General features: G+C 42.4%; 1 long non-coding RNA gene and 1 pseudogene across 3 annotated transcripts; both read right to left on the reverse strand.

The window, feature by feature from the left end:
• Positions 1-8,180: 8,180 nt before the first annotated feature.
• On the reverse strand, positions 8,181-11,126 carry LOC136482378 (uncharacterized). Of its 3 annotated transcripts, none has more exons than XR_010765053.1 (8): positions 10,990-11,126; positions 10,832-10,891; positions 10,667-10,748; positions 10,099-10,204; positions 9,600-9,752; positions 9,012-9,131; positions 8,840-8,918; positions 8,181-8,401 (listed from the first exon to the last, which is right to left on the reverse strand). It is a non-coding gene; the product is annotated as an uncharacterized lncRNA (long non-coding RNA). The 3 variants fall into 3 exon arrangements; XR_010765051.1 differs by having other exon boundaries at positions 10,832-10,896; XR_010765052.1 differs by lacking the exon at positions 9,600-9,752 and having other exon boundaries at positions 10,832-10,896.
• Positions 11,127-11,780: 654 nt separating this feature from the next.
• LOC136480286 (replication protein A 70 kDa DNA-binding subunit C-like) lies at positions 11,781-13,826 on the reverse strand (annotated as a pseudogene).
• Positions 13,827-16,623: the final 2,797 nt, after the last annotated feature.

Here is a 16,623-nt window from a genome sequence, read left to right on the forward strand (position 1 = left end):
CTAGACTGTCTTGTTTGTCTCACTACACCACTGGGTTGGATCTCATTTTTTTCATCAGCTTCTTTTTTCCTATACAACTGGGTGTTCTCAACTGGGTTTCTTCAAGATACAGTATATGTTAAGGTTCAGACAAAACAGGGGGTGTAGGAAAAGTTTGTTCAAGGAGCTAATTAACATAACAGCTAAATGAAGATCACCGACCCTTGGATTCCGATACTGTTAGCAAAAGAGTGAGCAATTCATGAAAGCTCAAAGTGAAATTGTTCCCCCAAAAAAAGAAAGCTCAGAGTGAAACGAACAACACTATCTGTTTTGCTCCACATGCTCATCATCAGCAAGTGGCAGAATTGGGTGCCATTTTGTCACACTTACGACGTACTGTAAGTGATAAAAGGTGTGCCTAGACTTTGGAGTAACCAATTGATCATTGGCAAAGGTGACTTACATTGACTCTATGAAACTAACATCAATAGACTAGCTAACTAGCAACCTTTCGCTACCAGCTACCGCTTATGCAACCACAAACACTGAATTGTAGGTTCAGTAAAAACCATACCGCCTTCAGCTACAGAAGGCTACCAGGCATTAGGCCTCGTATAGTTTGCATGCCTGATCTGTGCCTTCTACCAGATACGATATCGTGATCTGATCAACAGCACTAAACTAAATAAGTACCTAGTACTAATTAAGCAGCAAATTATTGAACGTCTAGCAGCAGAGATGCAAAAATGAAAATAACACCTACATCATCAAACCCCAATTTATCGTCTACTCAGGAGCTCTGCAGTAGAGGAATGGTAAGAAAAGGCACAAAGCAGCAAACAAAGCTTGGAAGCAAGTACAGTGGATTAAGTACATGAATTGAGAACTCTGCAGTTAAGAAGGTTTCAATTCAGCTAGTCAGATATGTAATATTTGTTCTATTGAAATATATCTTTAGCAAACTAGAGCAGCATTTCCACCAAGCAAACTTAGAAGATTAAGAACAACCTGTGCTGACATGTGATAATCCCACATCAATTTATAAGGAGACATATCATTTCAGCCAACTAAAAGATCAAGAACTATAGGTCAACTTTGCAATATATCCTATTCCTATATAAATGAGATAGCATGGATAAAGCCTTCAAAGACTTTTAAGCATAGGAAGAATTTTAAGCTGCTTTTGGAAGGACTAATGTAGGACTGATAAGTATTGCCCTATATAAGAAACTACTAACCATTAATTCATCATAATAAAAAAATTCCTAACTTCTTCAAGCATTTAACTACATTTCTGAATTGGTGAGATGGACAATATGAAATCCACAATGGTCCAGGCAAACTAAATATACAGGGTGCCAACATATACTTTATCTTTTCAACAGACACTGTAAACGACATGGAAAATACTGCACAAATCCAATTGGATCGACACAACTGTAAAGCCCAATTAGGTGGGAAAAATAACCAACATTCAAGTTCTTGACAAATAAACTATTTTGTTGTATAAGTCTAGGCTGTTGTAAGATCCAAAAGTAAATACAGTGGTTTAGAAGAAAAAAAGAAAGGTCCTGATTGGAGTTCTAGAAGGTTTGTTGCAGCCAACAGCTTTAAAAAACCAATGTATTTTGCAAAACCGTGATATTTGTCCAACACTACAAGATATTTTGCATCCAAACAGGGCCTCAATGTTTAACCATGTGAATATATGCCAAAAAATCGGTTAAGCCAACAAACAGTTTCTTGACAAAAGGAACATCGCACGAAGCTTACCTCTGTGTTTAGCCATGGACCAGGCCTCTTCACCTCCGATCCGTACCTCACTAGATCGTCCTTGCTCGCGCCGTCCAAGACGAACCCAGTTCGTCATCGATCTTGACGTCTCCTGCTTGGCGCGCCCTTGTGCGGATGAGGTCGCAGATCTGGCTCGAGCGCTCACTTTAGGCCTCCGTCGACTCCGGCGGCGAGGTGAGCAGCCGTCAAGGAGTAGTTGGGGGCGGCGGCTGTGGGAGGTGAGTTGGGAGGGCGGCTGCGGGGGTGGGCGATGGGGGCCGGGTGCGGGACTCCGAGCGCCGGGGGCTGGTGTGGGCGGGCGCAGGCGCGAGACTGGCGGCGGTGGCGGCGGCGGAAACCCTAGGCACGCGGGCATCCTGACGGCGTCGTCGGTGGAAGAAGACAGCGCCCAGACAACATCACTACCGTGCGCCATCCTATTAATACTCCCTCCTATTTCTAGGGCCGGTTCCTGATCCAGCCGCCCCTACAAATACATTTGTAGGGGCGGTTCCTGATCCAGCCGCCCCTACAAATATTTTCCATTTTTTAAATTATAATTTCTATATTTTTTATATCATAAAAACACAAAGTAATATAAAAAAATTATGTATATGCACAAAAATTGTGTATATGAAGAAATATATATATATATATAAACAATTTTAGTCAAAACAATATTTTGGTCATTTCTTCATTTCATAAAGTGTTAAGTGATTTCATAAAGTTTTAGTAGTAATAGAGTGGATGTTCAAATAGAGTCATCTGGATGTTGCAAAGGGTAGTCTCACACACATGCATAAATGTAGTCTCACACACATACAAAAATATATAGTCTTACACACGTACATAAATATATAGTCTCACACGCATCCATAAATGAAGTCTTACAAACACACATTTACATAAACACTCCACGTTAAACAACTAGCTAGCCCGCTGTAACGACTTTCCCCTTGACACCTTTTCGTTCCCATGGCAATATGTCTTTGGGGAGGTTCTTTTCCACAACACTAATCTTCTTAGGAAAGTCTGTGAATAGCGGCATCTCATCGTAGTTATTGTAAGCTTCAACATCGTCCACGCCATCAACTCCAATAATGTGCTGTTTCCTGGAGGCAACCACGTGCTTTGTCTTCTTCTTCGGGGGGAGGTTACTTTGTGGGTCAGACATATAGAAAACTTGTGCGAGACGTGAAGCGAGCACCCAAGGCTCATCTTGGTAGCCTAGATTCTCGAGGTCCATGACTCTTAATCCGATCTCGTTCAGTTGGTGTTGTTTGATCCAGCGGCATCGAAATAGGGCCACCGTTATATCCCTTCCATAGTCAAGTTCCCATATCTCTTCAATGATGCCAAAGTATTGGATCTTTCACCCTAATCCATCGAGAGCCTCTATTCGAACGCCGCTATTTTGGTTCACATATTTACTATCCTTTGCGTGGGTATAGTACGTATACCCATTGATGTCATAAGCATTCCAAGATGTCACTTGTCTCGATGGCCCCTCTGCCAACCTACTGATGGTAATAGAGTCTATGGTTTCTCCAAGCGGTATGTTTTGGTCCTTCAACCATGTAGTTAGTCGTTGCTTGTGTTGTTTCATGACCCAATCATCTGAACGGCCATTTCTCTCCGCCATAATGATAGCCAAGTGTTCATCAATATATGGTTGCATCAGTTGTGTACTCTGCAAGACACTATAATGCGCTCGACTCACATCTTTGTAATCATGGTCGATGAACACTTTTCTACCACTGGTGCCCTTCCCAGCCAGCCTACCCTTGTGACGAGAATTGGGTTTACCAATCCCTTTCTGTACTTTTAGGTACTCTTGACAGCACTCGACGACTTCTTCAGTACTGTAACCCTCTATCATGGAGCCCTCTGGGTATGCTTGATTATGCACGTATCGACTTAGAACCGACATGAATCGCTCGTAGGACCACATTTCATGCAAGTAGCAAGGGTCAAGCTCCTGTATTTGATGAACCATGTGAATCATGAGATGTGGCATTATATCAAAAAAAGTAGGAGGTAAACACATCTCCAGTTGGTTTTGTGTCTCCACCACAAATTCATGTAGATCACTCAGCTCTTCCTTGCCAATTGTCTTCTGTGAGATCTTCAAAAAGAAGTAGCACATGCGGGTGATGGCCATTTTCAAGAACTCTGGCTTTATAGCCCTGATTGCAATAGGTAGAAATACTGTCAGCATCACATGGCAATCGTGAGCCTTGCAGTGTGTTATTGACAAGTCCTTCATCGATACTAGCTTCTTCACATTTGCTAAAAACCCAGTTGGGACTTTGATCCCTCTCAGGAAAGTGCATATAGCTCTCTTCTCGTCTGGTGTTAGGTTGAAGCACTCCGCGGGCAGAGTGTATTTTCTATTAGCCTCAGGAACCGAGTGAAGCTGTGGCATCACGTTTAGCTGCACCATGTCTTTCCGTACTTTCAGACCATCTTTTGACTTGCCTGTGTCCATCAAGGTAGCAATGAGACTCTCAAAGACATTCTTCTGCATGTGCATAGCATCAATGGCATGGGGGACCTCCAAGTCTGGCCAATAAGGCAGATACTGAAAAAAGATCGATTGTTTCTTGAAAGGTATGCCTTCGACAGGAGGTGTGCTTCTATCTCTGTTCGTCCCATCCGGATTCTTCTTTCCATAGACGACGCGTATATTTTTCACCATTCTGTACACGTGTTCTCCATTATGACATCTCTCCGGAGGGGATTCAATCTCTGGGGCGTTGTCATAAAATCTAAAGAACAATTTACTGCGGTACTTGTGACTTATCTTTAAGAAGCGTCGGTTCCTTAGGTAGACTATCTTCTTGGATGCATCCAGGTACACCCATGTAGTACCATCCAAGCAAACCAAGCATCCCGTCTTCCCTTTGATCTGTCCAGATAAAGCAAACAACACGGGGTAATCATTGGTAGTAACAAATATTATTGCTCTACATATGAAGTCCTCCTTTCGAAACGCATCGTACATCTGCTCCCCATGCCTCCATAGCCTCTCTATTTCTTGCATCAAGGGCTTGAGGAACACGTCTATATCAATGCCTGGTTGTTTAGGGCCAGAAATAAGAATAGTGAGGAGAAGGTACTTTCTCTTTTGACACAGCCATGTTGGGATGTTGTACATGGTCAAGATCACTGGCCATGTGCTGTGGTCGCTCATCCTTTCATTGAAGGGATTCATTCCATCGGTGCTCAAGCCAAACCGTACATTCCTTGGGTCATCGCTGAATTCTTTGTGCTTCTCATCAAACCTTTGCCACTGACTACAATCAGCCGGGTGTGCAATCTTATCATCATCCACCTTGCGCTCATCATCCCACCATGTCATGAGTGTGGCTTCTTTAGGGTTTAGGAAGATACGTCTCAAGCGGTCGGTCACTGGTAGGTACCACATTACCAGGGTAGGAATTCTTCTCTGCTTTGCATCGTTGCCTAATGGAGTGTCCTCTGGGGGCTAAGATTCTTGTACCACCTTTTTGGTACCCTTCTTATTCCTCTTTTTCCCCATGGAGGGTTCATCCCCACCGTAAAGGTCATTGTTCTTGTACCGGTTGGCCCCACACCGGGGACTTTTATCCAGTGACTTGAACGTTTTGCCACGAAAAATTATACAGTGGTTGGGGCATGCATGGATTTTTTTCAACCCCCATTGTCAATGGACTTATGACCTTCTTCGCTTGGTATGTGTTGGTGGGAACTGAGTTTGGTTGTGGAAACACCCATGACAGGAGATGCAATAGATCATTGAAACTACAGTCTGACCAGCCGTACTTAGCCTTCAGGATGAGCAGCTCAAGCACAAAACGTAGCAATGTCCAATGTGTCGGACAACCCTTTTCAACACCATACACAGTCTCCTTCGATGCTTTTATCACCCTTTCCAAATTTTCTAGACCTTTCGGGCTATTTAGTAAAATCTCTGGTCCAAGGGCTCGAATCATGTCCTCCAAATCATCTTCATCCCCGACACGTGCTCCACCATCATTATTGGCACCACCTTCGTCGTTACCATCCCAACCACCAGCATCACCACCTTGTTCATTGCCAAACTCGAAATCCATTCGTGCATCAAGCTCTGCTGAATATTGGGACAGGGATTCTATGGTTTCATCGTCGTATTCCTCCTCATCCTCGTCGTTAACAATAACCGTTTCACCATGATGAATCCACACTGTGTAGTCCTCAACGAATCCTCGCATAATCAAATGTGATCTGATGATAGTCACATATGTCCATGTCATACGGTTCTTGCAATCTTTACATGAGCAAATAATTGTATTCTTATTCTCTTTCAATGTCGTTGCATGCTTCTTTGCGGCTTCAATAAATTTATCCACCTCTTCACGGAAACCTGCCTTGAACCTTAACGAACCATACATCCAAGAGTTTTTGTACTCCATCTTTTACAACAACAACAAAACAAACATTAAAGGACTACTTATTCAGATATATATAAAAATGAAATAAATTAATAATTACTTGAGAATAATTGTATATACTTCAGATATATATGAATATAAATCTAATATAATTACATGAAGCATAAATTAATGGTCCATTTATCAATAAATAATTAAAATACATATTTATTGATTACAATAAATAATTTCAAAGACAACAATTAGCAACAATTATACTTGACCCAATATCTTTCATACAAACCCTAGTCTAATTTCATCAAACATAAATTTACAAAAACAAAATTAATAAAAAACAAAACCCTAGATCTAGATCCATATGCACATGAAACATCCATAAAACTAACTAATTGTTCACTAAAATTAAGAAACATGGACCAAATAAGGGTATGATCTTGTTCCCCTCCCTAATTTACCCTAGTATATTTAAAATTTGGGTCTAATTTGCTTCATAAATAGCTCAAGCACCATAGTAGAGAGAGAAAAACAAAACTCTAATTACTCACTAACCAACCATTAAAACTTCAAAAAAAAGTATGGAATAGCATTTTCTTACCTTCTACAACCTCTCCACCAAAGGATTTGAGACCAAATGAGACCAAAACCTTCCCCCCTAGTAGAGCAATTTTTGGGAGGTGCCCAAGGCCTCTCCACCTTTCTTTCACGGGTTGGAGTGAGTGACCTGAGGAGGAAGAAGGTGCTGCATCTGTTTTATATGGGGGGCATTTGTAGGGGCGGCTGGTGATTGAGCCGCCCCTACAAATCGAAGCTATAAATATGGGGCCATTTGTAGGGGCGGCTCAATCACCAGCCGCCCCTACAAATACCATTTCCAGGGGCGGCTGGTGATTGAGCCACCTCTACAAATCAGACCCCGTTTGTAGGGGTGGCTCGTAACACTAGCCGCCCCTGCTGTTCCATTTGTAGGGGCGGCTGGTGTCTGGGCACCCGAACACGCCACTGTAGGGGCGGCTCCATCACCGGCCGCCCCTACAAAAAAATCAAACCGTTGCTAAAAACCGTTTTTTACGTAGTGGTATGCACTAGAAACACTGGTGCGGCTTTGCTGCGCCCTCGACGGAGGACCAGCCTACGGTATACCGAGGATGGCCATTGTGTGGATATGGGGATAGAGTGGAGCGAGAAAGCCACGGTGGAGGCATCGAGACCATGGAAACATTTATCCATTGAGCTGCTGCTGGTTGTGGAACCAATATTCCTCCGGCTGCTGGAATTGTAGTTATTGTTCCATCGTAACATAGGAGATTTAGTTCATTCCAAAAGCTAAATACGCAATTGATTTTTTTTTAAAAAAAGTGGCAGAACAAACTCAAAGCATCGCTAAAGGAGCATATGCGCTCAAGTTCGTATCACAAAACAGATAATCTGGATAGTAGTAGTACTTTGGCATACAAGACAGAATCTTGGCCTGAGGTTTATCTTGCAAATTTTGTAGATGGAAATTCGCAACAGTTTACTTCTAACTTATGAGTATTGCCTTGCCCTTGCTGGAGTATGCTAGTAGATCATTACTTTGGGATGCAGGATGAAGATTAAATCCCATATAGCCTATCCAAATATTCAGATTACAGAAAAGGCATTGGGAAAAATCAACAGGCAACAGACACATGGTAGGCCAGAGCAGGGATGCCTGGGTTGCAGCCTTGGATATATAGAAGTAGGTCCTACTTTAGTGAAGTCCATATATATATACATAAAGACAGATAGATTGTTGAGGAGCTCTATTCATTAAAGTTTTGATTGAGCTCCTAACCAATCTATTGCATGTGGCAACAGTGGCGGATGCACGATGCGGGATAAGGGGGGGCTAAAACAATGGAGATGTTGATTTGCATGAAGATTTAATGGTGAAATCAAGCTTTTGCTACAGTGATTAGGCTTGAAATCAAGACATTAGGGGGGGCTGGAGCCCCCCCCAGCCCCCCCTTTGGATCCGCCACTGTGTGGCAACTACATATCCTAGCCAATCTACTGCATGTGCGGCAACTACATTATATATAAAGCTGCCTGTGCCGCTACAACATTTAGCAAAAGGTCGTTTTAGCAAGGGATACACTCTGTTTCCAAAAGGTAGGCCGAAACTTATATCATGCCTAGTCAACTGTAGCTGTTATGTACACCAAAATATTTGTCCATCTTCAAGCTTTACTCAGCAGCTTTGGACATCAGCGTACCTGTGGGAAAAAATTAAAATGACGGTAGGATATAAGCAAAATGGTAGACAGAGTCATATTGCTTGGATCTTATCGTGAGAAGATAAAGTTAGCACAATGACAACCACACCTAAAGTTTAGGATTCCAAAAAAAAAAATTAGAAGGTATCCAATTTATGTGCAAGTCCATAGATTTTTAGAGATGTTAAGAGAAAATCCCAGTGAAAAAGTCAAAGCTGGTTTAGAGTATACCGGAGGGGTACAGTTTGTAAAATATTTTAAGCAAGTGGGGACAATTAAGGTACTGTAAAACCAAATTAATTTAGAGAAGTAGAGGGATCGAGTATAATAGTAGAGTACATATTGGAAGAAATATTTTGGATGTTTCCAACAGATAAATAAGTGAGAAGATGTATTTTGAGCTAAAGGTTAGTAATTTGTGCAGGATTCTGTACTCACCTCAATTTTTTGTTTTTTCTTGAAGGTGTGGCATTTTGGATCTTTTCTGTTGCTCGTCCACATTTTCCTCATTTATCCCCTTTTTTAATAAAAACAACAAACACAGTTTGCAAACAGTATATAATAATGAATACTAAATCTTGATATGCAAATGCATCAATAGGAAACATACCAAGTTATCAGCCTGTATGTCCTGAGTATCAAGCTTGCTGGAATTGTCAGAGTCATTAGCTGTTTGTTCAATGTCCATATCTTGAATGACTCCAAAGGTTTGTGCTTGAGATGATGAAGCCTACAGAAATTGAAAGCTTGAAATGAACTAACTACAATATACATTATTGAATTATCTATTTAATTTTATCTAGCTGTTATATTACTCAAGAATTTGTAATTTTCTGCTATAGACAGATAAGTGGCACGTTGCTAGCTTCTATTGCAAGCCACGTACTCTGGAGTATAGTTCATATAGTGATAGATTAATGTATGGACCACAATTTCACAAGACATAATTCCAGCAATGTACAGACACTACCACAGGCAATTTTTTCCGTGACGGCTGGAACCGTCAGGAGAAGTACCAGAAACCGTCAGGGTTGATTTTCCGTGACGGGAACCGTCAGGGAACAAATGTCAGGGAAAGTCAGTCTTCCCTGACAAAAAACCGTCACGGATTATACCCTGATGGTTTCTACCGTCACGGAAAAATTTCCCTGTCGTTTTTACATTTGCGTCAGGAATACTTTCCCTGTCGGTTAGTTACCTGTCAAGGAAAATCCGAACTTTCCCTGCCGACTTTTTAACCGTCAGGAAAGCTCGTTGCCTTTCCTGTCAGTGCCATACCGTCAGGGAAACCTCCTTCCCCTTCAATACTACACCATCAAGAGAGACCTTAGCCTCACTGTCTACATACCACCTAAATTATTATGCAAATTAGTATCACATCAGCTCAAATAGTTATTCCATCAAAAGACAATAAATTTACATTCAGTAATGTCTCAACTAATCATCATTAAAATATTACATCATCCTTGGAAGCTAATGCTACCCAAGTCATACATGAAGCTCCTATCAAATAAAGTCAGGCGGTAACTTAAGTTGCAATGCTTCCTTCCAAACAGGTCAACATGAAACTACTAGCAGGATCATAACAAGTCCTTGGCCAATACAAGGACATGAAGCTACTGCTTCCTAATTGGCCCTTTGCACAGCAAAGTAAAAAACACACAGTATTAATGAGCAACAAGGGGAAGAAGAATTACAACTGAGTTTCCTTCTCCCAACAAGTTCAAGTGCAGCAGCTGTGATGGTGTATTAATGAGCAGCAGATCCTTTAAGCAGAATTGGTGACTTCAGAGCTAATTCCAGCTGTAATAGAATTCCGGAATAGACCTGAATCAATGTAAGTATTTCTTACCACACAAATTTGTAGTAAAGCAGCAAGACAAATGTGGGAACATGGAAATAACAGATGTAATGAAATTTGGGGAAATAACTAGATACATTTTGTATTTGTTCATTTCTTTCCTTCCATTTTGTACAAGGAATTCTTTGTTTTGTAGTTATAATGTATTCATCAATCTAAGTTCACCTAAATGGTTTCCCTATATTGTTTTAAAAATTACTTCACTGAATATGAAAGAAATGGGATAATCTTATCAGATGCACGGTTCAGGACTCTCTTTGTAACATTACAGAGGTGAATCAGGTGACTCTTCAAGATTTCGTCAAATCCTACAGTTCCCCTCAGAACTACAAATCCAAATGCATGTCGCAAATCTACATCACAGGAAGAAACTGAAACATTGCAAATTTTGCTCCATCCCTTACCTTACGCTCCTTCATTTGGATCCATGGAGGGGGATTGAGCAAGATTTCTTCCAATCCAACAGCTTCCATCAAAATTTGAAACCTATAGTTAAATCTTGACCTCTGAATCACAGCAAAACCAAAAAAAGAGAGCAAAACTTCCTTCTTTTTTCCACCTTCTCTTACCTTAGGCTGCCCCGTTTGCATCCAGAGAAGGGGATGGACCACGGATCTGTAGTGGTAGAGCTGATCTATAGAGCTGGGGATTAATGAGGTTGCTAACTAAAGGAGACAGACAAAGTAGATCTGAGAAAAAGAGGTTGGCATAGAGAGAGATTTCTCACCATGGCTGTTGCACCACCGATGGCTGGCGCACCGTTGCTGCGCCTTCGCCTTCGTCCCGGCACCGCGACCGCTCAATCTACCGAGTGGGGTCGGTGGTGGCTACTGCGCGCCAGTCGTGAGGACGCGGCGGCGGCTGCGGGTGGGGGGGGGGGGGTGAGGTGGTGGCAGCGGCGTGCGGCGGACGCGGCAGACGCGGCTGGGTGATGAGGCGGCGGCGGATGCACCCGCTTGGGCGGGTCGCTGGATGCAAGTGCGCGGGCGGTGGGGAGACGAGACGACTGGTTGGGGGCGGCGTGAGAGGATAAGGTTTGGGGAAATTTTCCCCCTCGCCCGCTACGCCTCTGTCCATTGTGCGCTCTTTTTTCAACTTATGTCTCTGATACGTGGGCCATGCCAGCGATGGGAGTGCGCGCTCAGCTGCAGAATCTCGGCTCTGGCCGTGTACTCGCATCCCTGACGGTGTCAGAAGTCTTTCCCCTCGGTACAGTAGGAATGCAGGGGAAAGTTGAGACGCTCGTGACGGAGCGGTGCAACCGAGACAGAAGGTTTGCACCGATGGGGAAAAACTGGTTTCGAGTAGTGAGACCCTCACATTATCCCGTGCAGATGTGGGAGGCACCTAAAACTGCTGTTTAAAAGTTATAAAACGAGGAATCGCAAATGTATCTCTATCCATATAATTCATCGAACACATCAACATTAGTGTAAGGAACCTTAGTGTAACTATGCTATAACACTGGGAACGAGAGGACACGAAGTGAATAGTAATATACCTGACCATCTGTTTTTTTTAGAAGTTATTGGTCCCGTTCGCTGGTCTGAAACTGGCTGAAAACACTGTTCTGGCTGAATTGTTGTGAGAGAAAAATACTGTTCCGGCTGAAAAAAGAAGTCGAATATGGGGTAAGCCGAACAGGGCCATTGGTATCAACAGAGGTAAGTTTTCTTCTATTTCTTCATATCCTGAGGTTGAGATAGCTGGTTTGCTTTTGTCCGTCTTTGATACTGGCATAATTGGTTGTTTTCCAAGTTTTTCCTTTATCCTTATAACTTCAAATGAAGGATCATCAGCGCCAATGCTTTTGTTAGGTAAAATCTTAACCAGGAAGGTAAACTTGTGGCCAATCCATGAGGAAATTTCAGGTGGAATATCTTTCTCATTATACTTCTTCCTGAGAGTTTCAGCACTTTTCCCAATCAGTTATGTTCCTTTCTTTTCAAAAAAACATGAACACAATACTGTACGTTTCATCACTCGCAATGTATGGTATTTAATATCTGCAAAGATCATATGTAGATATTATTACCTGTTTACGATTATATATTATTCTACAGGCTCATAATGGAAAATTTATTACAGAAGCAATAGACTTACTTCCACTCAAACTGTATGGATGGACAATCCTGTTTTGTGCATTGATAAGTTTGACCAAATGGTTTTATCCTAGAGTTGCAAGCTTTGCAAGCTTGGTAACACCATGTTTGTTGCTCTGTAATTCCGACAATAGTCGCTGTGTATTCATAATTTATGGCCTGCGGATAATGTGTACGTAGTTAACATTCATGGCAAATTCACTTTAACGAAATTCTACTAAATAGACATGATCAGTTTAGTATAAGTTAAAAAAATTCATAAACATTAGTAACTTATGTTCATAATTTTTGGACATAGAAATTCAGTTGGATGTACTTAAGTATGTAGGATGTAAAATAATAAAATAAGAATAATATAATTACCCTTTCAGTAAAAGGATCGACATCTTTGAGCTGGAGCATAGTCCTTTTCTCAAAATTCTGTTGGGTATCATCTCCACCTCGTAGATACAACTTTTGAATAGGAATTGCTTCTGCCGGTAACTGTTTATCATGTCATATATCAAAATTTTAGAGAAAGCCACATATATATATATTTTTTTTAAAGAATGATTGCTGGAACCAGTGTGAGTATTATACCATGTCTGAAAAGCTTCGATCTCAGGAATATCATTTTGATTAATGTACCATCGACAAGCAGATGTGCCACTAAGAAACTTGTAGTCATTTTTGTAGGTTTTCATTAATGTACCAACAAATATGGCGATGACATGGTGTTCTTGCCCAACTTGTAGAATAGTTTCTCCATCAAACTCAGTGCGTCCCTGATAATGATAGCTCGATCGTGCTTCCCCTAGCAATGAGGTAAGAAGTTAGTGTGATATTGGACACTAAAATTTGTTTACATAATAATGTAAGAAAAAAACAGTACAAATGAACATACTTTAGATCTTGTAAGTGCACTACTCTTCGCATCATTGAATCCCCTGAACTTGTAGAAATTATCGCTGCATTTGAAACTCCCATGATTTTACCAATAACATGTGAACAGATAGCAACAAGTATATAGGTACTTTTGGAATGAAATTAAAATTAATAGTACTAAATAAATTTATGTGAAAACAGAATATTACATTACCTAGAAAACGTTCTTTACTTTTGGCATAATCTGGGAGCTTCTCAATGGGGATTACACTATGCCAAAACAGCACAATGGAGACACCTTAGTCAGTGACTTAGAATTGAAACGCGTCACTAATATGATATCAGTGACGCGGATAAACAGAACAAGTCACTGACTAGATGTCGCACCATGGCTAGTGAACAAAACGCGTCACTAATATAAGTTTTCAGTGACTCGTTTTGAGTAGACGCGTCTCTGGTAACCAGAACTACTACCAGAGACTCGTACAGAGGAAATGCGTCACTCATAGCTGACCGCGGACCTGAAAAAATTATCAAATTCGGTGGACCAAAGAGAGAAGTCCGAACTCCAGTCTCCTGCCCTTTCCCATCCGGCCATCCCTCTCACCCACCCGCTCTTGTCCCCTCTCTCTCTCTCCTCTCCCCAAGAGCAGCCTCTTCTCCGCGACTCCGCCACCTCCCTCCTCGTACGCCGCCACCGCCACCTCTCTTCCTTAACCGCCTCCTCCTTCCATCCAGATCTGGCCGCTTGCCACCTCCCTCCACTAGATCTCGCTGGCGCCACCTCCCTCCTCTAGATCTGGCAGAAGGGGCAAGGTGAGCAGAGGTGAGAGGGATGGGGAGAGAGAAAGGGAGGGGGCGGGGAGGACGATGCAGCGGTGGCGGCTGCACGCCGAGGAAGAAGGTGCTAGAACTGTAGGACGCGCCGGCAGCGCTACTGACGTGAACCCGTGCGGAGGAGGGGGCGCTGCGTCGCCGCGCTCCAGGGCTCATGCGACTAGGCGAGGCCACTACAGTGCATGCTGGCATCAAGAACACTAGTAGGGAACATACCTTTGATCCTCGGCCAAAATGGGCTCTAGTCCCGGAATTTTGTGCGCCCGGGACTAGAGATACCTTTAGTCCCGGTTGGTGGCTCCAACTGGGACTAAAGGTCCCTGCCCAACGGCTACTGCGCCAGACAGAGGTGGCAGGTACCTTTAGTCCCGGTTGGAGCCACCAACCGGGACTAAAGGTATACTTTTACTCCCGGTTGGTGGCTCCAACCGGGAGTAAAGGTCTACTCCCGGGCCGTGGCTGCGCCCGGGGTTGGAAAGTTACCTTTAGTCCCGGTTGGAGCCACCAACCGGGACTAAAGGTCCCCCCTTTATATCCCGGCCGTCTCCTTCCTCCCGAGCCCTAGCTCAGCACATTTTGAAGCTCACTGCAGTAGTGTTCTTGCTTCCTCCCTCCCTCTATTGTTCCTCCATCCATTCTTGGATTCCTCCGTCGATTTCTTCGATTTCTCCGTCGATTCTTCAGTTGTAAATGTTACCAATCTCATACTCTCATTTTTCACCATTGTCTTATCTCATTTTGTTCACTATATATATATGGTTCTTTATTGTGGTTTTTTCATTTGTAAGCAATTTGAGCTCAAAATCACTTCAAGCTTGCATATTTACATGAAAGAAGGTTAAAGTAGCTAGTTGAACTTGCGGACTGTGTTCATCTCGGCGACCATGTTCTCTGCCGAGCGGTAACGGACGTCAAGGAGGAGCTTTGATTCTACGAGGGAGAGCGGCAACGGTCGTGGAAGACCGTATTCCCTTCCTCGTAGAATCGGAGCTCTTCCGTGGCAAGTACGGTGCCGTCCGGTGGAGAAATGCTCGCCGAGATGATCACGTAAGCAAGTTCAACAAGTACGGATGGTTATTTATTCATATGTCCCGATATCGTCGCAGTAGTCTGTCAATGACCGTACTTTTTATTTTAACTTTTTATGAAATGAAAAACTTAGAAAATAGTTAGAAAATCCGTACTAGTTGAACTTGCGGACCATGTTCAGCTCGGCGAGCATATTCTCTGTCGAGCGGCAATGGATATCAAGGAGGAGCTTTGATTCTACGAGGGAGAGTGACAACGGTCGTGGAAGACCGTGTTCCCTTCCTCGTAGAATCAGAGCTCTTCCTTGACCAAGTACGGTGTCGTCCGGTGGAGAAATGCTCGCCGAGATGATCACGTAAGCAAGTTCAACTAGTACGGATGGTTATTTATTCACATGTCCCGATATCGTCGCAGTAGTCTGTCAATCACCGTACTTTTTATTTTAACTTTTTTATGAAATGAAAAACTTAGAAAATAGTTAGAAAATTATAGAAAATCCGTACTAGTTGAACTTGCGGACCGTGTTCAGCTCGGCGAGCATGTTCTCTGTCGAGCGGTAACGGACATCAAGGAGGAGCTTTGATTCTACGAGGGAGAGCGACAACGGTCGTGGAAGATCGTGTTCCCTTCCTCGTAGAATCGGAGCTCTTCCTTGACCAAGTACGGTGCCGTCCAGTGGAGAAATACTCTCCGAGATGATCACGTAAGCAAGGTCAACTAGTACGGATGGTTATTTATTAAAACATGTTTTTGAGCTATAGTGTATTAAAAAATGAGTATAGAGATATAGATAATTTTATAGTTTCTTAATTTTATTTGTTTATAAAATAAGAAATTTATAGTGTATTAAAAATGAGTATAGAGAGAAGATTGCAACTGCTTAATTGTTTAGAGATATAGATAATTTTATAGTTTCTTAATTTTATTTGTTTATAAAATGAGAAATTTATAGTGTATTAAAAAATGAGTTTAGAGAGTAGATGGCAACTGCTTCCGGGTCCTCAGCCTCTCATGGGTTTCCAAAGCGACTTAGGCCAGGCCTCCCTCTCATTCCATGCGGCAAGTGTCGTGATGAGACGAAGATTATGATGGAGTACTGAGTGAAGAAGGAGGGTCCCAACAAGGATCGTATCTTCTACAAGTGTCCGGATCGCAATGTGAGTTATTTTATCGTATTTAATGATTATAGTTAGTTTATACCTATTTTCATGATGGTTGTGATTAAAGTTCTAATTTTTTGTTTTAATTTCAGTGGGATGGCAGTGGACGATGTTCAGGCTTCTACTGGGAGGAAGAGTATGTTGAACTCGTGCAAAAATATCTTGCACAACAGGCAGATATGGCAGCTAATGAGGCAGTGATCCAGCCGAAGAAGCCCAAAGATGTTGCACAATCAGGGGATCTGTCTGTTTTAGTTGAGATTGGTCGTGAAATCCTTGTGCTCCTGAAATGTATTTTAGCTTTAGTTCTTTTAGTTGTAGTTGGGATTGTCTACATTGTAGCGATGCTTTCATAAATTTGTACCTTTT

This window comes from Miscanthus floridulus, chromosome 9, assembly GCF_019320115.1.
Source record: "Miscanthus floridulus cultivar M001 chromosome 9, ASM1932011v1, whole genome shotgun sequence".
Lineage (NCBI taxonomy): Eukaryota > Viridiplantae > Streptophyta > Magnoliopsida > Poales > Poaceae > Miscanthus > Miscanthus floridulus.